The sequence below is a fragment of the Sparus aurata genome, chromosome 17 (genome assembly GCF_900880675.1).
Source record: "Sparus aurata chromosome 17, fSpaAur1.1, whole genome shotgun sequence".
NCBI lineage: Eukaryota > Metazoa > Chordata > Actinopteri > Spariformes > Sparidae > Sparus > Sparus aurata.
The window spans coordinates 8,733,623-8,758,775 of NC_044203.1; the positions used below are offsets into that span (position 1 = coordinate 8,733,623).

The window sequence follows — 25,153 nt, forward strand, 5'->3', positions numbered from 1 at the left end:
TATGGGGGACTGTATACAGAACTAGACAAAAAAGAACAGTAAAACAGCACATCTGATTCGGATTCAAAGTATTACACTACAACTAGTTTGTTGGTGTTTCTCAAAAGTTCTGAATCAGGGGTGAACAAACTAACTCAAAGTAATGAACGGCTCACCTGAGGTTCACCTCACTCTAATGAAGTTCACTTACCTCTAGCTCTCTGTAGAATACATATTGTACCTGACACTGATGTTTCTGTATTCATCATATCAACCAAATTCACCCTTTACTCAGTTCCTTTGCCTTTTCTGCACAAACTGCAGTGATTCTGTCATAGTCAGCAATCAGTGGGTCTATGTGGTCGGACAGACGACCACTTTGGTCCAAACATGTACCAACATGCATGGTTCCTAGACGATAAATCCTTCCTGTTATTTCCACCTGCAAGACCATGATATACAATTTAACCAGCCACAGCGGCGGCTTTCACCTTGTGAATCTGTGTTTGTGTGTCATCATGGCAAAATGTGCTCCTTGGGGACACCTATTACCAACAGAAGAGATTTTGAGTACTCTCCAGATGTTGTTATGTCTGTCTGTCTGTCTGTGGACAGATTTTGTCAGCACGAGAGTGTTACAACTGTGCAAGATGCAGACCTGAAAGTTAAGACTGAGTTCAAACATGGGCATGTTTGGAGCAAGAGGGCAAGAATTATGAATATGCCCCAAACCCATTTTCTTTTGTCACTGGCCCACATTTGTGGTCCTGGAAACACCTACTGTGAGGGGAACTACCACAGAAGCAGTTTTGAGTAGCATCCTAGGTTTATATATCTGTCTGCAGACAAATGTTGCTACTGACCGTGCAAGATGCAGTCACAAAAGTTTAAAGGTGTGCAGTTGAGATACAAATGAAGGCCAAGTTAAAAGGTGTCCGTGGTCTCATGTAAAATGCAAAGAAAGGGGAAGCCCATAGGCGGCGCTAGGGCAGGGCATATGGGGAAGCTACAAAAAAAAAAAAAAAACCTTTAAACTCAGTCAGGCAGATACAGTGATGTGCACAAGGGGGGGGCAAGGGGGGCAGTCGCCCCCCCTCGTGGCTCAATTGTTAAAAAACGCGCGCTAAAGTGCCCTCCTGGGAGCCAAAATAGCGTGTCAAAGTGCCCTCTTTGTTGGCAAAACACACTAAACTGCCCCCTTGGCTGGTTAAAACATGATAAACTGCCCTCTTAGGAGCCAAAACTCAAGCTAAAGTGCCCTCTTGGGAGCCAAAACTTGCGCTAAAGTGCCCTCTTGGGAGCCAAAACTTGCGCTAAAGTGCCCTCTTGGGAGCCAAAACACGCGCTAAAGTGCCCTCTTGGGAGCCAAAATGCGCGTTAAAGTGCCCTTCTTTTCGCCCCTGCCCTTCAAAAAGTCTGTGCACGCCACTGGGCAGATACATAGGCCATCAAACTGAGATGTTGCGGCTGAATAATTCCATTAACTCTTTATTCATTATTATTATTACTTATTTTTTTAAAATGGGTAATAATTGTTTTGTTTTTTTTAAATCAAGGAAGAGGATGTGACCGCTGACACTGCACGTTTTTCTTCTTCGCCTTTTTCACGTATTGTGCTGCTTTCTGTCAGTATCACATTGATGATCGACATGGCTCCGGTGCAGCAAAAAATAAAAAGTACAACTTGAAATTTAAACTTTCTGTCGTAAAATATGCAGAGGAAAATTCGGGAGAACAGCCTCAAGAGATTTCTCTATCGACCCCAAGAGAGTGAGAGATTGGCGAAAAAATAAAACGGAGCTTCAGCGTCTGTCCGAGGAGGACAGCAGCAGTGCCAGGCTGCCTGGTGCAGGGAGGAAGAAGGCTAGAGAGGAGCCTGAGATAAACATGCTGGGATGAGTTATCAGCAAACGGGCACGCCACGAGAGAGTGTCCCGCAAAATGATCAGGATGATGAAGAAACAAATGTACGCCACCGTGAGTGACAGCAGAGATGAGGAGTTATCTGTGAGTGCTGGTTGGCTGAATCGTTTCCTCCGCCACAACAACTTCACTTGCAGAAGGATGCCAGAGAATTCAGAGAGAAGCTGGATAAGTTTTTTGAGAGGAAGGAATTAAACGCCTGACCCGAATTGCTGGAAATCCTGGTCCCAAATGAACGCCTGGTCTGATAAGTGATTGAAACAATAAAAACGGCTATTATTTGGTATTTTACTGTAGTAGCCTAATCAATTAATTTTCTTACCTTAATGAAGCAACAGTCACCGTTTGTGTCGTATTTGTCAACAATATCCTCAGGTTTAACCCTCTAAGTAATGTCACTCTTGATGTAACGGTAGAGAAGCGAAAGAGAGGACAGTTTCTGCTAGGCCATCGTTTTCCTCATCCAGTTGCAGACCCGGCGCAACAGGTGTCTGGAGGGCGGCCGGAGTCTACAGAGAGGCGGCGGGTGTCTGCACCGAGGCCGGTGTCGCGGGGGAGGTAGCTCTGGAGGGGTCTCGTTTGAAGGGTGCAGTCGGTCATTTTATCTAATGTGGCTTTTCCCGGGTTGCTTTCTCTTTATGCCGTCCGCTAGCGAGGCGAAACCGATAACTTCTACGCTCCTTACCTACGGAATGACGCAGGTAGACTGAGCCTATCAAATAAGTCTTTCATATAATAATTTGAAAATAATAATAATAAATAATACCTTGAAAGTGTGCGTTTTTATGTCTCTTTAACCGCGTCTTAAAATAAAATTTAAAATATAAAATAAAAATCATGATTTTATTTGGGGATTTTTTTTTTCTGTGACAATTTTGGGGAAGCTAAGCTTCCCCTAGCCTCTTAATAGCGCCACCTATGGGGAAGCCCTTTGAGCCTGGAGCTTAAGCATCCATGATTTACAACAATTTAGTTCAGTTTTTACCTTGTTTCTTGCCTCCACCTCTTCACCAGTTCCATTCACATCTTTTTTATCATGTTTATACTTAAGAAGTGGCTATATCATCCATTATTCTCCAACTTATTGTTATTAAGTTTAATGTTATTTTTGTAGTCTTCTTTGCTGATAAAGTGTGTTTTTTTTACAGTGAGGGTTACAGTGAAGCTTTACTAATATACTGTATTAGATATAGGATAGTTGACACAGTGAGTCATGGGCCTGAGTGCTGTGTTGACGCATTTTCAATTAATAGAATTTCTTTCCCTGCTCAAATAAAGATTAGATCCGTCATTTCCTCCACTGCACAATCACATTTTTAATACCAAAATACCTTTTTATGATGGTATGTTTTGCCTTTTTCCCTGGCATCAACTGCCAGAATGCCTCAGCAAACTTGACAGCCCAGAAAACTTTCCTACAAAATGTTGCAGTAATTTGAGCATAAAAACTGTCCAGAGCGCTGATAACTCGGAAATATTCCTAACAGATTGTCTAGGCAGGAAAATAAAACATGGGTGATGGAAAACAAGTATGAGGCGAGAGATGGAGGAGGATAGCGGGCAACGTAACTACAGTTTGTCTCTCTGTGAACTCAAACGTGTTTTTTTTTATTGGTTGGCATCACCGTAATTAAGTTCAATATTGCCAAAGCAAGTTGTGTAAGCTTTCACAATGTTATTGTGCCATTTCAGAATTAACAAAAACAAAAAGTGGTAGGCAGAAAAAGACAAAGAAAGCCAGTGCAGTGGATGATATTTGAGTTTGGGAGCATTAATTTTCCACCTCCCCTCTTCCCTAATTCAGGTGGTATAACTTCACTGTACTATCACAGATAATGTATCCATTATTGTTCAGTCCTGTACATATCTCTGTAGTAAAGATTCTGTTCCTGGATTTTATAACAAAGGATTCATTTGTGACATTTTTGAGGAAGAACTTAAAATATACTTAAAGTACATGTCTCATTTGTATTACCTGAAAATATTCTACATTTACACACTTATTACGGTTGTACCATCTTAAATGAAAGTTATGTAATTAACGTACAAATGATTTCATGAAAATGATAACAGTCAATGATTTTTCTTCCTATTACTAATGTTTGCCCAATCAATTGTCAAATGGTAATCTTTTATTTAATTTGCTATTTTTATCTTGTATTGATTTACATTATAACCTCTTTTATAGCACAACCACATAGACCTCTAAGATGCTTTAATCATTTGTTTCGGCAAGCAGTGTGGTTCAGTGGATTAGCCCGTTCAGCGAGGTGCATCAGCACACCCACCTCATGTACTGAAGTTACATAACACACAAGGACAATTGTTTCAGAACAATCCTGACTACTCATGTCAGTGACTTGTGAATTATACTACTACACTGATATACATGTATAGTTATGAGAACAGCTGCTGTTTGTAAGAGCCACTCTGACTGCAGCTGTTGAAGGATAAATTCATGTTTGTTGTCACAAGTAGTCTCTCTGAGTGATACTGTTATACAGTGCAGCTTCTTCAGACCAGGTTTCCTACAATATGTGATTTCATGCATGGCTGCAAATGTACATGTCTGTTGGTGGTGGGGGGTGAAGGCGGATGTCCTTTTCCCTGTCCGTCCCTCCTCTCAGGACAGTGCATTGTTACGGTATATTCATAACCATATGGTGTGTGGGAGATGAATTCAATTCCCTGTCTGCCAGCCAGGTTTCTGCTGATTCCTGTATGTGTTGTAATTGGCAGTTACATGGAAAAGCGACGCTTGTAACTGTGCACCACCACAGTTTCAACGTCATTGCAGTCGCCATGTGCTGTGTCTTGTGTTGACAGAAATTCTGTTCCTCTTGAGGGTGGCGCAACAGTGCATCAGACACCTGCATCTGCACTTGTCGACCATCACCCTAGAAAAAACGACAGACAGTGAAGTTGGCATGAACTGGAAAAATAAATGCTAACTCTAGTAACTGAAATGTTGCTTTATAATGCTGCTGTACAATGGGGGTCAGTTTAATGGCAAATCGCTAATGGGTCCTGTTTTGGCTGTTTTTTTTATCTTTGCAGTTTTGAATACAATTAACCTGATGATGATGTTCTGGCAATAGAAACTTGTTTCCAGTGACAGCACTGACTGTAGCTTGTCAGTGTCCACATGTGCCATCACATAAATTGGCAAAAGTCCAAACTGTACAGCACAGTTCTGCTGCCAGAAAAGTTTTTCAGTCTGTAAATTAGATTAACAAATCTATAGAACATCTATGTATGGACATGATAGAAAGAAATGATTCATCTTTGATACGTATAGTTTAACTTAATTGATTATTCAAATCTCCCAACTCCAGAGCTCCAACACGGCTGTTTCCTCTGGAGAGTATCCTCTGTACTGTCCTGTTTATAACTAGAGATTTTAGTTTTGCTGCTTAGATGAGCCATGACGTTTGCTATAGTAACACCCCTACGTGCATGGAAAGGAATCCTTTGAATGATTTAAAGCAGCCTCTCAAACTATTAAAGCACAGTGCACAAGCGTTGTGAACCTGCCTATGAAAGTTACTATATAAATACTGAGCCCACTATATAGCAGGTAAAACGCCAGCATAGCTCCTAATCACACTTCATAATGGGACCGATGTGATTGTTGAGGAGATTGAATCCAGGTGACACGTAAATGACATACAAAGTCACCCACACTTCTAGAGAGTGTGTCTCTGCTGCACATGGTTCATAAAACTGATTTTGAATCAACACACCTGATTCTAACGAATGGATCGTTATCAGGCTTCAGTACAGCTTGATGACAAGCTTATCATTGACTCAGGTGTTGAAACAGAGGGACATCTTAAACATGTAGGCAGGGGCCCCAAGGAACGGGGTTGAAAAACACTTGATAGTTACCTGACAAAGCATTTACTGATGCCAATGATTAAAATTCAAGAACACAAAAACAGCAAGGGCAGAGACTGATTGCGCTTGGAATGAACTGACACCACACGAACAGCACATAATAGGACTAAATTATTTGATGGCCAACACCGCAGACGTAGGTCAGTATAGCAGAAAATATGCCTGATTTGAAGAGTAATTATGCTTAGCCTGATTATAGCAGTTCTGATGTAATTCACCCCCAGATGTCAGACAGCATCTGCTGTGTTCCCAGGGGATATTAAGTATATGGACAGATGCAGGCCACATCAGCCAACCACTGGAATTTCTTCCTTTCATTTTGCACAGCAAAAGTAAAAAGTTATTCAGGGTACATTTAAATGCGTAAAAGCTGGTTTATATGATACATAGGCCTCTGAGGATGGAGAGTGTCCCACCTTAAAGAAAATGTTTATGTCAACACAAAAACACTCTCACCCATCATGTCTGTATCACAGCCTGTAATCACAGTTACTCACTGTTCAGGTTGGTTGCAGGTATAGTATCCAAACTGTATGAAAAGTCAGCATTTTAAGATGCTTATGAAAATTGTTCAAAACAGTTTCATCCTACAGCAAATACTTAATTTGTTCTGTTATTTAGGATGCAAAAAAAAAAAAACATGTGGGTGTGCACGTGCCTGTCTGCTATCATTGATTTGTTCGCCATTTAAACCTCGTTAAGAGTTTTGGGCCTTTCCCCCCCCCCCCGGCAGATCATCATCCAATCTATAATCTGTTGTTATCTAATATCTCTAGTTTATATGCTGAGATATAACAGACAGCTCTCTGACACAGGACCAACCTTCAGGTTTGAGGTCTCACCGCTCAATAACTTTCACTCTTTTTTTCTGACTTACTTTTCACTGTATCTCTCAGTGTAGCTTGCTTTGGGTTCATTTGCAATTTCAGGAAGTCTATTGTTTCATAGCTTGCTTTTTTTCTTCCCTCAGCTAATTCTAGAAACTTGCAGCAGACAATGATGGAGTTATTCAGGGTGGAGTTTCTAACAGTGACACAGTGTGAGTAGTGTTTCCTTTTCCAAAGGAACAACTTCTAAAGGGTTTGCCTTGGAAAGAGACAGGTTTTTTTTTTCTTCCTCCCATGCTGTTGCTTCCTGAATCTTTAGGAGGAAGGAATTCCCTCTAGTGCTGGTTACCCACCCAACATCCTAACACACTCACACTCACGTGCACAAACACACACTCAGGTTCCTATTCAGATGTTCTATAGAGCTTGGTCTAAAGAGCATGGCGCTATTATGTTTAGGACATGTCCGAGTCCGTTTTGGACCGTGAGGCGCACGGTGCAAAAGGGTTGTATTTAGGCTCTGATTTAGTCATGGGCCTGGCAGATATTTAACAGTGGCACTCGTCTTCACTGAGGGACAGGGATGTGGCCCTCGGCTGCAGGTCACTTCTATTGCACATCCCTGTGTGCTTGCAGAACTCAGTCATTGGATCAGGCGAGACAGCTCGTTAAGAGTATAATCCTGATCAGTAATGGGTGGGGTGGGTGAAATACGAAATATGACGTGACCTGCATCGATCCTCCAGCAAGAGGACAGATTCATACAGTAAAATAGCTTGGAGTGAAGCAGCTGCCCTGATCAATTCTGAGATCCATGTTATCACAGAAGCTAAAAGTTTTATTATGTTTCCATTGGAGGGCTTATAACCACGGCTTTTGGTTTTGTTGATTTAAATGTGCTCATTACTGCATGCATGGAAATAAAAATAGTGAATATCATAAAATAGTATTAACAACTCAGCACAGTGGACAGTGCATCACCCAATGCTTATTTGCATTCGCCTTAAAGGGATAGTTCTGGTCTTTTGATGTTGGGTTGTTTGAGGTACTTATCTCAGATACCAGTAAGCTCTCCCCACATTTGTCGCACTGGCAGGGAAGCAAAGCATTTTAATTGCTTCAAAGTACCAGAGCTGTTAAAAATATAGTGTACACCTAAACTAAAAATATTTTTTTTTTAGCTGGGCCTTCTTTTAGGTTGCTAAACTACATCTTGTTGCCAGTACCATTTACAGCAGTACAGTGCTCTGCAGGGGGAGAGCTGACGGTCATCTACTACAGATAATGCACTGACGACTAGTGTTAGCTACCTCATACAACTCCACATCAAAAGACCCGAACTAGCACTTTAGGGCTTCACCGGTCAGCCCACTAATCCAGGAGTCTAAATATTTAATCTCTGACCAGTTAACCAACCTGACAGTCAGACTCTCATTTCAGTTTCTTTTGTCATTTGATTTCTTTGTGCTATGCTATTCTCTATTCTGATGACTTCCACTCTCTTCTTTATTCTGCACCAGGATATAAACAGTCAAACTTACCTTAGCTGCAGGCTTTATTAAATTACTTTTCTCTGCACTGTGTTGATTCTGCCCCATGTGGCATTTCATCTTGTGTCTTCATCCATGTGCCTCTCACTCAGCCATACATACCCTTAGTCACAGTAGTCCAGCGGGGGCTGGTTTTCTCTTGGCTGACCTCGCCCCACTCTCCACACTACCCCACCCTAATCTGGGCCCCACTGCGCTCCATTCAACAGGCGAGCAGATGCTATTCAGATGAATGCAATAAGTCCAAAGCTGTTCATACTCACAGCTTGAGTGAGTGGAGGATGGGGTAAGGAGTTGGTTGGCCCAGAAATACTTTCTCTTCCCACACTGCACACCCTCAGTCTTTGTCTGGTACTCAAGCTCTGCCCCAGATAAACTTGACACAATGCACATCACATGTTGGAATTGGAGTTTGGTGAATTTTTGTCATTCATATCATTCATACTTTCAGGAATATTAGGCATTTTATGGGCATTTTTCCCCATTCAAGTAAATGCTAAAAAAACAAAATTTTTCAAGCATATTCAAGACTGAACCACTAATCCATGCTTTCAGCTAGAAGCTGTATTCAGACTTTGAAATGTTCCACATCTTGTCTTCATGTTAGGTTTGATTTATCTTTCAAATGCAATCAAAGGATCCTTATACCCCTTTTCTACTGGTCAAAAATCCAACTTAAACCCACTTAGATCAGAGAGAAAGTGTAAACTCAGCATTTACATCCACATCAAGCCTCAGCTAAAATCTTTATTAAACTCAGCTGTCTCAAAGTTACCACGACCAACTTAGTTACCATCACATGGCAACATTTGACACACAGGGACACAATGCCCACACACATTCACAAAGACACACACTTTCCCACTTGCTGACCATTTAAACTATATTTAAACAGTATCTCCTTATTAATTCTTAAAGCCTGAAACACCATTTAAATATTAATATTCCCCATCGTTCATACCGTTGATAATGATGTATATAACTTCTCAGTTTCATTCATACTAATTGGCTATTTCCCAGTGTTACTGCTTCAGCAACTTCTCTTTACAAATTCAAGCCAACAATGCATGTTTGCTCCCAGACGATAGTATTTTATATATATAATCCTTATTTTTAAACATTTTCTTTCCCCACTGTTATGACTTTTCATACTCATCAGTTGCGAATTCAGATATGTTATTGCCACCAATTCAGTTTGGTGGTAGCTTTTCAACAAACGTTAAAATATTCCACATCTTTAATACAATATTGGTATTATTCCAATATTACAATTCCAATGTAATTTTTACAGCCAGCATTTGGCATCAGCTTTTTTAACAGCTACCATTCACAACTTTTGTGAACATTATCCAGCTGGAAAAGTTGTCTTGCGGCAAGAAACATTTCTGACAGGCCTCCAGGTGATCTGATGTGGAACCCCGTCATATACAAAACATGCTGTAGGTTGTCTCCTTATGCACAAATGTCGTAGTAATGGAAAGAAAATGAATGACACAGTTTTCTAAGATAGACCTTAACCATCAATGTTGAACTTATCATTTTGGGAAGTATGCGACCACCAGAAACCCAGCATCCTGATACGGAACAAAGGTAACAAAATCTGCCAGTGCCTCTAAAGCTCACTAATTAACATGTTACATCATGTTTGTTTAATCTCTACTGAAACTGCAGAGTAAAAACAACATTTTGTGTTATATGTTTGACTAGTTCTCGGCTGAGAGCAATGACTGGACAAGACTTGTTGTCACCATGAGGTAACCTGGTTCCACCTATAACATATTAATTAGTCAGCTTTAGGGGCGCTGATGGGTGAATTGTGTTTCTTTTGGAAAGAGCCTGTCTCCCCCTGTTTAACGTCTTAGAAGCTGCTGGCTGTAGCTTTATGTTGCACTCACGAACATGAGAACTGTCAGTCTTTTTTTTAAGCGAGTGAGCAAAGGAATGTATTTTCCACAATGTCAAACTATAACTTTGATTTTGTTTTGAATAATCTACTCGTTTCTAGCACCTTTCTGTCGAACACTATGACCTGGAAGAGTCACGCTGGACAAGTCATGTGCATCATTCATTGTGACAGTGGCAACAATACGTCTCCTTAACCTCCTCTCTGCTAATGAGACATTTAGTTGTAATCGCACGCATATCTCAACAGTTGATTGACACCGTTGTTGGTTACCCTGTTACTGTGGTTTATTGGCTGTTAATCATAGTGTTATACTTGAAAGCTGATCTCTTTGTAGAGGTGCTCTTCTTCAGCCTGTCTCGCAGTATTATTATATAAATTAAATAAAAACACAATTGAAACTGAAGCAACTGTATTCCCCACTTCCCTAAAGTAATGACATTTTCTTTTCTTCTCTCTATTTCTTTGCACAGATATAGTTCTTTTATTAGTCATATGTTGAATTAGTCACTGGAGGCCAAACGAAATGAGGATTCTTGGCCATCTCAAAGTGACAACACAGAGGGAAGGACTATTTCTAATAACTAAAGTCGTTAGTTGTACCTCTTCCATCTTGAGAACAAAATTATGGGAAATATATGGAGTTTTGTTACAAAAACCCATAACCCTCCGATTGAACCCAGAACGGTCAAAGATACCGTTAAAGATACAATAAATAACACTCTCTTCTATAAATCAGTGTCGCTCAAAAAGGTCATACAATGTAGGAAAAACAAACTTGGTGTAAAGAGCAGAACATTGTACTTATCTCGGTTCGAGGAGTTTAAGCACAAGTTTAAAAATTGCAGTTTATCTGGTGCACATTCCTTTTGCCTGCATCTGTTTTTGAGAACTAGGAAAAAAAACAAAACATAGGAAACTTGATCCACTTTGTACCACTTCCTAACTCCATTTTGCCTTTTCTGTCTTTAGCTCCTTCACTCTGTTAACCTTCTCTAGATCAGGCTGTCTGTAAGGCCCTGAACTCCTCCTTAACGAGCCTCTCTGTATGTCAGAATCTGCGTGTGCATGTGTGTGTCGGATGACCTATTGAAATCATTGTGGTGCAGTGTGCCTGTTACCACAGCAACACAGGCTTCTCCGTCTTGCTCGCTCTCTCTCTCTCTCTCTCTCTTTCTCTCCCTCTTGTCTCCCCTCCCCTTTCATTTCCCCTCCACACCAGAGAGAGGTCATGTGACCACACTGACGTCAAGCCGGAGAGGCAGGCAGGCAGGCAGAGGAATGAATTAGTTTGTTGGCGTTTAACAAACCTCCTGCTCAGACGACGAGTCTCTGGGAGTCAGACACCGTTAGCTGTCGCAGTCACTCAGCCGCACAGTCCGTCTTCTCCTTCCCTACCCTCTGCTGTTCTCCAACCCCCCTCTCTCTTTTGCTCCCATCTTTGCTTCTATCTTGTGCTCTTCTTTATTCTCGCCTGTTGCTTCCTCTTCTGCCGCCGCTGCTGCTGCTGCTGCTGCTGCTGCTTCCACAAACTTAGCCTAGAAAGAAATTGCCGGGTGATGGGCTGCTGAACGGCTTGTACATTGCTACAAAGTGAGGTAAGCTTCCTGTGTTTTCTCTTTGTGTGTGTATTGTGTCATTTAGTAGCTAGTGGTTGCTTCCAGAGGGGTGTGCAACAAGTTACAGCTGGATACAGGAAGGCTCTCAGTTCAGGAGTTGGAGTCGCATACTTGTGCAGGAGGGAAGTTGTCTTTTAGATGAAATCCCTGACAGAGAGTGAAACTGTCAACCTTTTGATTGTTTCGCTAAATTCAGAGCTAATTTAGAGTCTGAGAAAATGCAGTGTGAGGTTTTGAGGGAGATCCCTGATCAGGGTGTGAGACTAGCTGCTTTCTTTTGCAGCAAACACAGCCAGATCTGTTTCACTCCCCGCAGGAAGTGAGTGCATGTGAAAAATGAAAAAGAGAGTGGAGTAGTTACAGGTTGTCTCATGTGTTGTGTAGCTGGAAGTGATGGGCAGCTCCACAAGGCTTTTTTTTTCTCCCAAAGCGTTGCTAATGTTAGAGGCAGTAGTGTGGGCTGGAACTGCTGGCTCTGTCTGCTAGGGAGCCAGAGGCAGGGAGGGGGCAGAGCAGCTGCCACCTGCCCCCCTCTGTGGGGATGGGAAAACCTCAGAGGTATGCGCTGCAGAAATGTAGCTCTCCTCATCTCAAGGTCAGCTGTAATGTTGTGTTCAATAATGGGGTGAAATAAGGGCTTTTTTTTTTTTTCATGCGAAGAAGTTTCAGTTTTTCAGAAATTGTCTTTACAAGTGTCTGGCTTGAGAACCCCCCCTGCCTCCCTATCACCCTGCGCGCGCACACACACACACACACACACACACACACACCCGCCTCCCTGTGTGCCTCAAACAATAGCATGCCAGCCCACATTTAGCCCAAATAGGGTGGAAAGAAAGGGAAATGTGCATAACAAGTGGTTTTTCTCTCTCTGTCTCTAGAACTCATCTGCTGTGAGGCTCTATCTCTTCCTCTCATTCCCTCCCTATCTGTACCTCTCTCCTCTAACTTAATGAAGTGGAGACAAGCCAAGAGCATGTAACAGGTCTTTGTCACTGTCTAAAGTGTCCTAATCGCAGATATCTACTGACTCCATCCAATTAAATGCTCAGCAGTGTGCAGAAGATTAACACGCAAATTAGCATTTGCTGCCTTTATTAGATTGGATTTACAGTTTGTTTTTTGGAGAAAGGTTGTGGGGACATAGTAGTATTTCACATAGCCCATTTGAATACAAATATATATTTAAAAAAGAATATCAATGAATAGCATTTGGGTAGGTAAAGGTCAGGAAAATATTGAGTACACTTTAAGGAGGAGGATGTTCAGTCTAAGTGAAAATAAAATGACACTCAGTGGTCTGTGCAAGCTACAGGTTGAATCATAAATGAGTCTTCCTGTGTGAAGCAGTTCCAAATGTCCTGCAAGCCACAAGGTACATTCACAAGTGTCTTCCTGTTGTGAAACGAGCTGCATGAAAACCACAAGAGGCCATTTTGAGTTAAGAGACAGAAAAGTAATGTGATGCCTGTCTACATGTCTGTCATACAATATAATACTTAAGCTCACAAGCATACTGTTCATTTTATTGTGTTTGCGTATTACATGTGTTGCGAACTGGGCATTTACCCTGAAGAAAGAGCCACTGGCTCACATACCTCTAGCATACAGCCAGTGGCTTTATCTGACATCCTGCAGCGGTGGTTCATTCTTTGACACGCGCGTGTGTGCAGGAGGTTGCCAAATACAGTATGATACAATGAAATAAGGACAAATGTTTCAGAAGTTTCAGTTTGGTAGAAGCATAACATTGAAGTGAACTAGGTGGCAGCTACAGATGATCACGTATGGCTTCTTAGCCTTTATTTGGAGCTGTATGGACATGATGGCATGTTTATTTACTGTCAAAATGTCAATAAACAACGTATGAAGGTGCTGTACATTTTTATGTCATAACTCAAACTCACTTTCACTCTCTAGCTAACTGCTCAACACACACACACATACACACACACACACACACACACACACACACACATTAGAACAGAGCGCGTGACTGGGATGGTTACGATGGTACTTGCCAAGCACACACCTGGTCAATTTGGCCTTTTTCCTACTTTGCTCACTGGCGATGGCCTTATCTCTCAGATGCTCTATCTTAAGGTGACAATGCTGCTTTTCGATATTGTATGTGCATATTTTTCAACATTGAAATAATTTAACATCACTGTATTACATAGGGCCAGTATTGAATGCTGTAGAGTTAAGTTTATTATAACAAATGGGCAACATTACAGAAGAGAACTCAAAAGTTTTCTCATCCGCCTTGCTAGTTACAACTTTTTGGAGCTGCAGATTTTGTTAAAGAGTTTAAACTTCATTGACACATCACTAAAATCATTATAGCCATCACCCAGACTTCCACTCAAAGGTAGTGCCAATTTTAACCAAAGTTACAGAAGATCTGCAAGAGAAAACCCTAATTTATGCAGGTTTCCATCCACTACTCATTGAGATAAACAGTTGGTGGTGCTAATGCACCAGTCAGGTACCATTACGCCATTGTGGAAGAAGAGGGTGCAACGAGATACAGTAGTAACAAGACTCTAGTCAAACATCATGGAGGGAAAAAATGTGGAATACATGGATGGAAATATGTCATTTCTGTTTGTTTCGTGTGTTTGTTTGAGGAACTTGATGATTTCCTCATCACTCCGTCACATGCTTCTTGTATTTCATGAACTATTCACTGAATCAGTCTCTATTGCACTTTGACATGGTTTCCATTTTTTTTCAAGTGTGTAAACCAAAAGGAAATTTGGCACAAATTATAACACAAAGACAAACTCACCATTATTTAGCACTAAATATATTGTGCATTATTTTGCTGAATTTTAGTTATAGTTCAATTTGAAGGGTTTTTTATGAAAGAAAGTACATGATGATGGTCAACTAAGTCTAGGCCGATCAATTCACAGACATGTATTAGTCTGTAACCTCTAACTTTCTATTTCCAAGGGATTCTACCAATGGGCACGGAACAGAATGCCTCTGGATAGACCTATGACCAGTCAGAGGAACGTGTGACTTGGCTTAAGTGACAGAAAATTTAAACCGACTACATCGTGCAGCGTTGAGCTATGATATTGTATCATTGATATGTCTGTGAGCATGCATACATACCTACATATTTTGGTGTTACAAATAGGTACAGAAAGTTTTAGAGCTGGTCCAGATGATCAGTCCGATGGAATTCACAGTCTGATAACTTAACAGATCCTTCACTCAACAAATTAAAGAGAAATGTCCGACAAAGCAACGTTAAAGGACCAAACAACAGTAACGTAGTAACTGGTAGTGTCTTTGGCAACTTATATGAGGAAAAAATACTGCAGTTATATGTAGAGAAGTGTCTGTCATCCTGTCTGTGTTGTGAGACATTGTTTGTCTCCTTCCACTATTGTGTTGTTGTAGTTAATGTCTTGAAAAAATCACTGCGACGGTTAGCCCTCCTGACCAAGACTTCAGTGAACTTTGCCCCAGAAAACAGCAACCCTTCCTGCGAGTGAGAGAGTCAGACAGCATCCAGTCTACTGATGGCGATTATGTAGTTATGTCGTTTAGAGCGAAAAGCGGAACTTTGTCACTTTTCAGGATGCATGGTGGGTCAGGATCTCAATCACAACACATTCTAACAGCATCCATCTGAAAAAACACAGACAGACATCAACATCATGACATGTACTGTCACGCCTCTTTTGGTATGAATTGACACACTGGTGCAGCTTTATGCCGGAGCTGCTTGGTTCTGTGTAAACAAACAAAGGTGGAGAATTGGCAAACCTCCGCTGTGGAGATAATGCAGAGTCTGTGTGAAAAGGGTTACTATCGCATAAAGGTACAATAACCCACTACCACCACCAAAAAAAACAGAAGTCTTGGTTGACCCACTTTTAGGAATTAAAGCAAACAAGATATATTTAAGACATTGCTTTGTCACTTCACCAATGGATAATTTACATAAGCAGACAGTACAATATTACAGATTACATAACCATTCATCTACATTTGTCATTTGTTAAAGGACATTAGTTGCAAGGCTGCCTGTGTCCTTTGTCTGCTCTATGGCTATTACCATCAAAAGTCTGCACATCCTCAGCACTACCCGGGTTTACAGTACTTGTATGTTTTGTGAGTGTGCAGTTTGTGTCTCTGTGGTTGGAGGTGGGTGAAAGTTACTTTCATGCATAACACTGAGTATGTGTCTGTTCCATACATAAGAATGCAGGCGTTTTCTGCCCATCCGGGTGAGTGTGATTGTCTACATTGATTTAAGAGATAGTTATATCATGGAGACATGACTCCATCCCATTGTGCTCCTGCAACATAGCCCACACATACGCAGAGACAGTTGCATTTGTATCTGCTGTTTTTATGCCCACATCCGTTGAAAAAACCTGGAGAAACCTGGTTAATTCTGCTCCACACAAACTTAGCTGAACTGTGTGAACCAGGCTTCTATAACATCCTGTTTTATACTTAAGGGAGTCTCATGTAACACTGGTGGAAACTAACTTGAAGGCAGTTTATGTAACTGTTGATTTATGACCACAGCTAGAGACGGAGACAGAAACCAAGAGAAATAGACTGAAGGAGATGAAGTGAGAAAGACACTCAGATAAGAGAAGAGACAGACACTTCTGGAGGCAGTTAGAAGTTTTTCCTTTTCCTCTGGATTCCTCTCACTCTTTTATCAGGTGTTTAAATAATGTCTGCTAAGTAGTGGGAGATTTTTAAAACCAGCAGACTGTATCAAAGAGTGCAGAACTGTAATTGTTGTAGTTAATTGTTAATTTAAAAAAGAGATGGGTTATGTTTGTTTAAGATGTCCACCAGGACATTGATGTAATCCACTTCTACCTGGGAGAATTGTGCTTAAGAAAGCAACAAACTACTCCACTAGGGTTTAGATGGAGTTGAGTAAGTGGTTGTGGTTGTAGGCTATAGTAAACAACTCATGGTTTGTTAGGGCTGGGAAATATATCAATATTGTATTGTTCTAGTGTTTGAGACTATACATCATCTTAGATTTTGGATATCATTATTTGGTGTCTTTACTGATGATTATTCATCAAAAGTCATATTGTGCTTAGAGTCATCCCTACAGTAATTGTTGAAATATTGACTACAAGGTATTTGGTCAAAAAAAATAATTGATTTTGTGACCTGGTCCTAATGTGTATAAGTGCTTTGCAGGAGATTTCATAATACTGAGATATATACTTTGGATTGTGATAGAATAACATATCACAATATTATTTATGTATTGGCCAACCCTACCGTGTTTGATGGCCTCAGCAATCCAATTCAGACTTTTATTTCATCTTTTGAACAATCATTGAGGTATCTCTCATTTGTTCTTATGTCAAAATGTCGAGGTTTAATAAAGATACTTGACAGGCTGACAGGCAGTGCAGTTTTGAGTTAATGTACATTCAACAATGTAATTCATACTTTATTTTTTAAATTGGAGTATGTACTAAAATCTTAAAATTTGTTTTACGTTCCTAATTTTACTGAAGAGGGAGGTGTTGAAGCACATTTGAGAGAAGTCTGTCAGTCACTGTAGTTACTGTTCTAAAGTGCCTGTGAAGTCTTTCACTACTCTGTCTGCACCCACCATAAAGGTCAAAACAAAAAGAAACAGCCAACTGATACTGGAAGCACAATTGCATCTCTCTGGAAAGGCGTTGTTGTGGTTAGAGTCTACAGTTACTCACTGACTGTCATGGCACCACTGTACTGTGTCATGCCCTCATTTGACGCTGTTTTGTCTTCATTACATACAGTATTAAATGCTAATATGTCTTCGATTTCTGTTTTAACTGCTACTTTATACTTCCTTTCCACTATATTCATTTGATAGATTTAGTTACCTGTTAATTTGAAGATTCAGATTATTTCGTTTTTTTGAAACGTTTTGTGAAATGATGTTGCATCTGAGTCAAATACTACGTTCAAATTAGCTTGTGTGTTTTTACCTTTTTTTGTGTGGTTAATTAGCGAAACTACAATTTTGGGCCATGAAAAATTTGAGGTCTCAGTTAGTCAAAGGTATTGATTATTGCAGTTTTTTGGGATTAACACATTTTCAGAGAGGTTATTGCATGCTAATTTCAACATTACGTGGCTAACCGGCTTGGAAAAATACCTTTTTATAATGAAGTTAAGTGAGTGGCAACTACTTTTTATGATTTATCTCTGGGGTAGCTTTGCTGTAGTTCAACTTTTTCCAGTGTGAACTAATTGGTAACTTGCAAAGCTATTCTTTCAAAGCATCTTCCCAAAAACTGGTTGCATATGACCTAGAGATGAGTATATCAGTTGTTTTGGCAAAAGGCACTGGACATGAGAGACTAGCAGTATCATTAAATTAAACAAGTATAGCCCTGCAACACCATATAAGTAAGTCCAGTCTCCCTCTGTATGGGAAGCATTCATCTCTGTGACGTACAAGTTGAATGGGAGCTTGCAGAGAGACACATGTCCATTTTGTTATGGAGTGACAGCTGGTCCAACCATAGCTTTCTCATTCTCAAAAAGGCTTCTTTATAAAGGGGTCATAGGTCACTCACCCAAAATCTAGCCCCAATGGTGGTGCAGAATGCTCTGAGAGAATGCCCCCAGCTAAAGGGTCCCACACAGGCGCAAACATAGATCATTTCTAAAGGATAACCTTGGTCTGTAGGCTCCCATGCATCAGTTGAGGGGAACTATGGGAAACAGATGTTCTATTTTTTGCCAGAGAGAGGAATTCACACACATTGTCAAATCATGCTGGACACAAGAGCCATAAGAAAGACTTCTTCTTCTGTGTGCTGTCTGTGACAATACTTGTTGCTGCTGCTTTACACTGAACCAAAACGAAATTTTGCTAATTCTTTTTTCTTCACACAATCAGTTTCACTACACCAAAAGGTACTACTCTCAATTTGTGAATTTAGATGATTATTGGTGTAAAACAATTTACCAGAAATTACTTTATTACCAGCCGTGACAGCATCACCTCGTAATGTTTTCCCTTCACAATTCTGTGTGCGTGTTTGTCATCACAGCAAAATCTTGTCCTGGGAACTACCACTGAAGCAAGTTTGAGTATTTTTGCAGGTCTGTTTGTGGAGGGATTCTATCAGCATTATAGCACCCCAAACATGCAATTTTGTTTGACTTTCTTTTACCAGTTTCAGAGGATGTGGGTTTGGTTAAATGTGCTCGATATTACTGCCATGGGTGTATGTGTCTGCTAAGTTAGTCCTCATTGAGGTTCTTACACTCTGAAGCATGAGGACATAATTGGAATAGCCTCTGCATCTTTCACCAGCAAAACTGATACATGATTGTTGTGGTTCACTCACTTGTGATAATGTTGTTGGCCTTCATAGAATTAGATAAGCTGGGTAGTCAGTATTCCTAAATAAAGACCCGGATGTTGATTTACATATGAATGCGAGGTAGCCATACATCACTTCAGAGCATGTCGTAGTGCTCTGCAGATATTGAGCTATTTTAATTATCTTTGTCAAAATTTGACTTTAAAATTTGTAATAAAAATCAAAACATCATTATGCGTCATAATGATTAGCAGTATAATTGTTGTACTGGTCTGTTCATGTTTAATAGCACGTATAAAGGATTTATAAGGTGTATTTTTTAGTAGCCTGCATGTTTTCGGCTCTCGCGTACCTTAGAATTATTGTTCTGATTTCAAGAAACCTTTTTCAAACCCATCTCTTCAAGACTGAATGTACTATATGTACTCACTGTGCCTGGAGGGATTTCATGCTTTTCCAGACTAGGAAATTGTTCCCTCCTAACTTAATTCAATATTAAACTGGATCTTTCTTTGGCAATATGTACTAACAGATTAATAGCTGAACAAAATAGAGTGCGCTGGCATTAAATAAAATGTATCTGAATCAGTAAAGTAAAGAGATAGGGATGAATGATGAGCTGTTTTTTATAGGAATCCTGATTTGATACTCATACAAAAAATGATCTTCATTACCTGTTGACATTATATCAAACCTAGCTGTTTTTTTACCTTTCACAGGAAGCACAGAAGCAGCTCTCAGCCAATATGGAAGATATTGAATTATTCACAATATAGCATGTGAATTATTTCCCAAAGGGAATGTTGCAAATGACAAGTGTGGCAGCTAGGAGGTGATGGATCTCAGATACACAACTACTTAAAATTCCTCAGTGCTTGCAGAGATCTTTGGCAAGCAAGAATCATTCCTCACATACCCCAGTGAGGAAAAGGGGAGAGAGATATATCACTGAATTGTCACTTAAAAATCACTTGCATGTAATATCTGCTTGTAAATTGCTTTCCGAAGGCTGTGCACTCATTGTGAGGTGTCAGAAATGAAGATGCTTTCGTGGACGGGAGGTACTGAAGCAGAGTTCTTCCTTGTTAAGCTTGTGTGCTGTTGTGGCAGCTGTTCGTGAAGCGGATAGATGTTGTAAGCCCACACACATTGCTGTTTCATTGATGTTGGTTTTTAATATATTTTACACAGATATGATAAATGCTGTGTCAGGATTTCCCTCCACTGTTGATCAGATGCGCTTTGATTTATTGTCTACACAGTGAGTGAGACTTCCTGTTGGGTCTGCAGTCATTCTACATAAATCTAACATTGTATATAGCAGGAGAGACATTCCTGAAAACAGCATTATTATAAGGATCTAAGCCTGTTTTGCATGTTCCGTTCCCAAACCTGCATGTGTGCATGCAGTTTGTGTGTCTGCATTTTATAGAAAATGTAATATTTGATTGCATAATTTGAAAGAATATTCACATACATAAATGAATAAAATAGGAAATTACAATTCTGTATGTTTGTCATCTGATCATAATTGGAAACATAGACCTGGAGCCTGTTTCTCAGAAGCAGGATCTACTGTGGCATGGATTGTACCTTATGTATATGTTGCAGTGCTCAAAGAAATCTGCTAAATAGATAAATGTAAACAGGATAACTCTGTTATCTGGATAACTGAGTAAAACTGTGTACCCTCTTAATACTTAAACATGGACTCAGGTGGTCAAAGTTTGCAAAGCTACAGACATATATAGTTATTTTCTCCTTACAAAGTTTGAAGTCAAACATGTTAGCCAACAGTCGCTTATTTACACATTCCGCAGTCACACAGCTATTTAGTCCTAAGTCCTTTGTCCACCTGCTGAATGTCCAGTGTCCACTCTTCTTTTAGATCCTCTTCGGTCTCCACAAACTGCTGCTGAATGCTCAACTATGTGTACTGGCTAGTCCCTATTTTTGTCTGTTTGGCATTTAGTGCTGGGCACATATTGTAAGCAAAAAACAGCTGTCTGCTGCTGTTTGAAAGCTGATGAGAGCTGTGAGAGTGAACCAAAACAGTTGTGTTGCAGACCATAAGAGCAAAACAGTGAGCTGAAAGACAAACTTCAGAGTTGGGTGACCTTTTTTTCTTAGAGTTCATCTAAGAAGTGACCCCTTGTACTCACTCATTTCTTTTGATCTATTATTAGTGTGTGTGTGTGTGTGTGTGTGTGTGTGTGTGTGTGTGTGTGTGTGTGTGTGTGTGTGTGTGTGTGTGTGTGTGTGTGTGTGTGTGTGTGTGTCTGTGTGCATCTTTGCGTGCGGGCACTAAAATAGTAATGTTTAAATCTCATCAACTGTTTAGGGCCTACAGTGTAACTCTATAAAGATGCTGTCAATGTGGGATGCCACATTCCACTGATATCATAAGAGAGAAATGCAACAGACTGTAAAGCCACTGACCTTTATCAAATGTAGTCCCTCCCAGTGAATCCAGCTAAAAACACACAACAAAGCAGGCTGCGCATTTTGACAAACACCTTCGTGATTAGGTCTTAGCTTTGGTGGTCAGCAGTACTTTGGAACCTTCACCTTAAACCCAATGGCCATGACACAAATGCCAACTATTGAGCTGATTTAAAATATGATCTGAGTATGACACCTGATCACTAGTTGCCAAGTTGGGTCAGACCTGTTCCAGTCAGGGTCGGTTGGTGTTGATAATCAGCAGTTAAAATCATACAGTGATATTAAAAATTCAAGTCATAAGTCTTCTTTAACAATTATTTATTCCATTATTAAACAAGCATCTAGTGTTATGGCTATTCCCATAAACATGAGACAGCACTCCGCTAAGGAATTTCACAGGTAAGCAATGCATTCTTTGAAAGCTGTACACGAGTGTACAGATTGTATAGCTATAGATCAAATCACTGTTTTATGCATTTAAGCTCTGGTGAGAGCAGCAATACAATTTCTGCCTACCAGTCAAAATACTCACTAAATGTAATGCTCCCAAACATTCTCAGTGCTTAACACATCCCAGTTCCCTGACTTCATCCTGACCCCCTGACCTGGACTGCGATGTAACTTCCGTACTATTTGTTATTTTCCGTGATGTTACATCCTGTTTCTAAATTTTTCTTTGACCACAGGAAGCAGAGTGAGCTTTGTAGAATCCCCAGAGCATTCTTCTATCAGAACCATCTCCAGGCTCAAGCTATGCCCAAGTCGCATTTTCTCTTTCCCTCTACTCTCTCTCTCTTATTGCACACGCTGTTCGACATAGACCATGAGAGACCATGCCCTTATTCTGTCATCACAATACATTGGCAAGCTGAAAAGTTATTGTTCTGCTTTGACACACTTTACAGCCATCCCACTTCAACTGTCGCAGTGCTAATGGAAATTTGTATCCAACAGGTGTTATCGTGTGAGACTGTTATTTTCTTCATCAATTTAATTGAAAATTCACTGCAAATTAAAGCTGCAAGCAGCGATGAACGGGCCCTCACTCAACGCACGTCGGACTGTGGCGCCGTCGGAGGGCGTGCTCACCTGTTACCTGGTGTGATACATATGCGTACCGAATTTCGTTCATGTATGTGCATGTAGGAAGTCTGATTTATTGATACAAGGCTGACTTCCTGTGTCCAATGGGTGGCGCTATGGATATGACACAGTATTGATGCATAGACGTATTCAGGGTGACATTCTCTACACGTGTGAGCATTTTGATGTAGATGGGAAATTGTATGTTGAAGTCATAAAGACTTCCTGCTTCATGGCGAAGCATCGAAATGGAACGCACCACCATGCCCACCAGGTATAACGTATGCCATGGTTTTTGATTACTTTTCATCTTCAAAGTCTGAGGATGATACTGACAGAATGTGAAGTATGTGGTGTAACATCTGTAGGAGGAGTTCGTTAAAGTACAAGGCATGGAAATGAGTCAAAATGGTGGCGAAACTCAAAATGGCCGACAGAATAAAAGAAGAAGAAGAATCCTAACAGATTCAATAGGTCATGCGCTGGTCAGTGCTCGGGCCCTAATCAGCAAGTTTATCCAATACAGGTGGCACCAGGTGTACTGAACATCTAAAGTGATAGAAATGTTTTGAATTACTTTATCTGGGTCCTTCTGCCTGGAGGATTAGATTGATATTTACTTCAAATGCTCCCATACCCAGATGGTAGTAGTTATATCAATCAATTAAAACAATGTAACTGAGTATATACAGTATACTGTAAGTTTAAATTCAATTGACTGTTTGCTAAACCTATACCCCGAGTGCTGAGGGGATGAAGTATTTTTTTAGGCTAACCTGGAAGTTAGCATCCCCCTGGTGCCCTGGACACCAAAGCCTGTGGGATTTTTCCATTGGACTTTGAAATATTGCAGAAAATAGGCTCTGTGGCTAAGGCAGGTTTATTACACTTGCATGTTTTCTTCAGCAAGATAATCTTTAAATATGAACAGCACCAGCACTCTATTGTCCAGTCATAACTAGCAACTGTAATATATATATATATATATATATAATGGAAATTCTGTAGAGCTGGTGGCACAGGAGACCGGATGTCTAAAGAAGAGGAGTTTTTTCCACAGAAATGGAGCAAGTTTGGCTTCAGTATTATCAAAGACAGCTGCGCTCAGCTGACAGACACAGAATAGAAGGTCACTAACTCTGAAGGAAAATTCCTTCACTTAAGGAATGGATTAACATTGAGTTTGTCCGCTCAAAGTAAGCTCAGCTACAAATATTAGAATTTCAGGCTAACTACCTTAAGTAGAAACCCAGTAATACTGCGAAAGGCAGGGAGTTTTCATGCTACATTATCATGCGTGATTACAGGTTAAAAAGTTTTCACAACTATCATATCCACTGTGTAACAATCACTTCACTGTAGGCTAACTGTAGGCTAGGTTAATCTGCTAGCTAGCCACAGCTAGTAAAATCTGCTCTCAGCAGTTTTCAATTCAGCTGACAAAATCGTCTTTCGCTGGTCAGGAACGAGAAGCCTGTTTTTGTCTTCCTGCTGAAAAAAAATGGACTTGCAAAGAATTCCAAGTGGTTATGTATTATTACTATTTATCATTGAAAACTGCAACATACTGTTCAAGAAAGGCATCGCTACACTGACTTAGAGGGGATGGGCTTTGCTAGTGGTTTATTGCGTGAAGTGTATCAGACTACACATCCTTTATGCAAAAGCTTTTGAAGACAAGATCACAGAAGCATAATAATTAGAATAACAGACAGACAGACATTCTGTTTCCCCCTGCTGGGACCCAGGAGTTAGACATCCAACCAATTTACCAGGTCCAGTGATCCAGCCAAACAAATTAGACACAACCTCAGAGAACAAGGCAGGGATCCTTTTTCTGCTGGACAAAAAGGAAGTGAAGAAGAGAGATTCCACACGGTCATGCAACCAGAGCTGATTCGCATAACTGTCCATTGTCCAAAATAGATGTCAAATCTGACTCAGCTGAGAAGTTGCTTAAACTGTTATCCAACCCACCTTAACACCTCTAATGTGTTTTAATAGCAGAGTTGTACAGGCACAGTGGCCACATATCTCTGCACTGTGGCTACAAAGATGAAATTACATAACCCTTAAGTTGATTATGAAATTGACTCGAGGAAGTGTGTCATCTTGTGCTTCTCGCTGGTTCACTGTTTTTCTCCCGAATCAATGGGCACAATGTGTGGTTGCCTCCTCCTCCTCCTCCTCCTCCTATCAGGTCTGTTACCATGGCAACTTAATGAAGGCTAAGGAGGCCATTTACAAGTGTATGGGCTGAAAATATCGACTGTGGGCAGCTTCAGGCTAACCAGCTAGCAACCCCAATCAATACACCTTCAGACTTCAAACGCTGTTTGTCTGGTGTTGACTTGATTGGAAAGAGCGCAAGCGAATATGGTCAGCTTATGAATAAATATAAAGGGAGGATCAAGTAGTAAGGTTCTAGAAAAGTTGTCTTTCATCCAAGTAGTACAAACCTATCTCCCCCTTCTTTGGTCACCCTCTATCCAGCTACGGCCTGACTGCCTAGCAGTGCCTGTCGCTGTGTTTTCCCACCTTGTTCTTTCTCCTACTTTTCCTTCAATTTATTTCAAGGTGTCTGTGCACAGCTCAA

The 25,153-nt window shown here is 40.5% G+C and overlaps 1 protein-coding gene across 4 annotated transcripts in view; it reads left to right on the top strand.

The window, feature by feature from the left end:
- The window catches only part of ncalda (neurocalcin delta a), a 79,606-nt gene that overhangs the window by 24,059 nt on the left and 30,394 nt on the right, over window positions 1-25,153 (top strand). Inside the window, exon 1 of one of the 4 annotated variants that reach the window (XM_030393280.1) lies at window positions 11,310-11,677. The exons of the other annotated variants lie outside the window; for them this stretch is intronic. The gene's annotated coding sequence lies outside the window, so the exon portion shown is untranslated. Of the gene's footprint in view, window positions 1-11,309; window positions 11,678-25,153 lie in introns of those variants that run through there. 4 annotated transcript variants of the gene reach the window in all.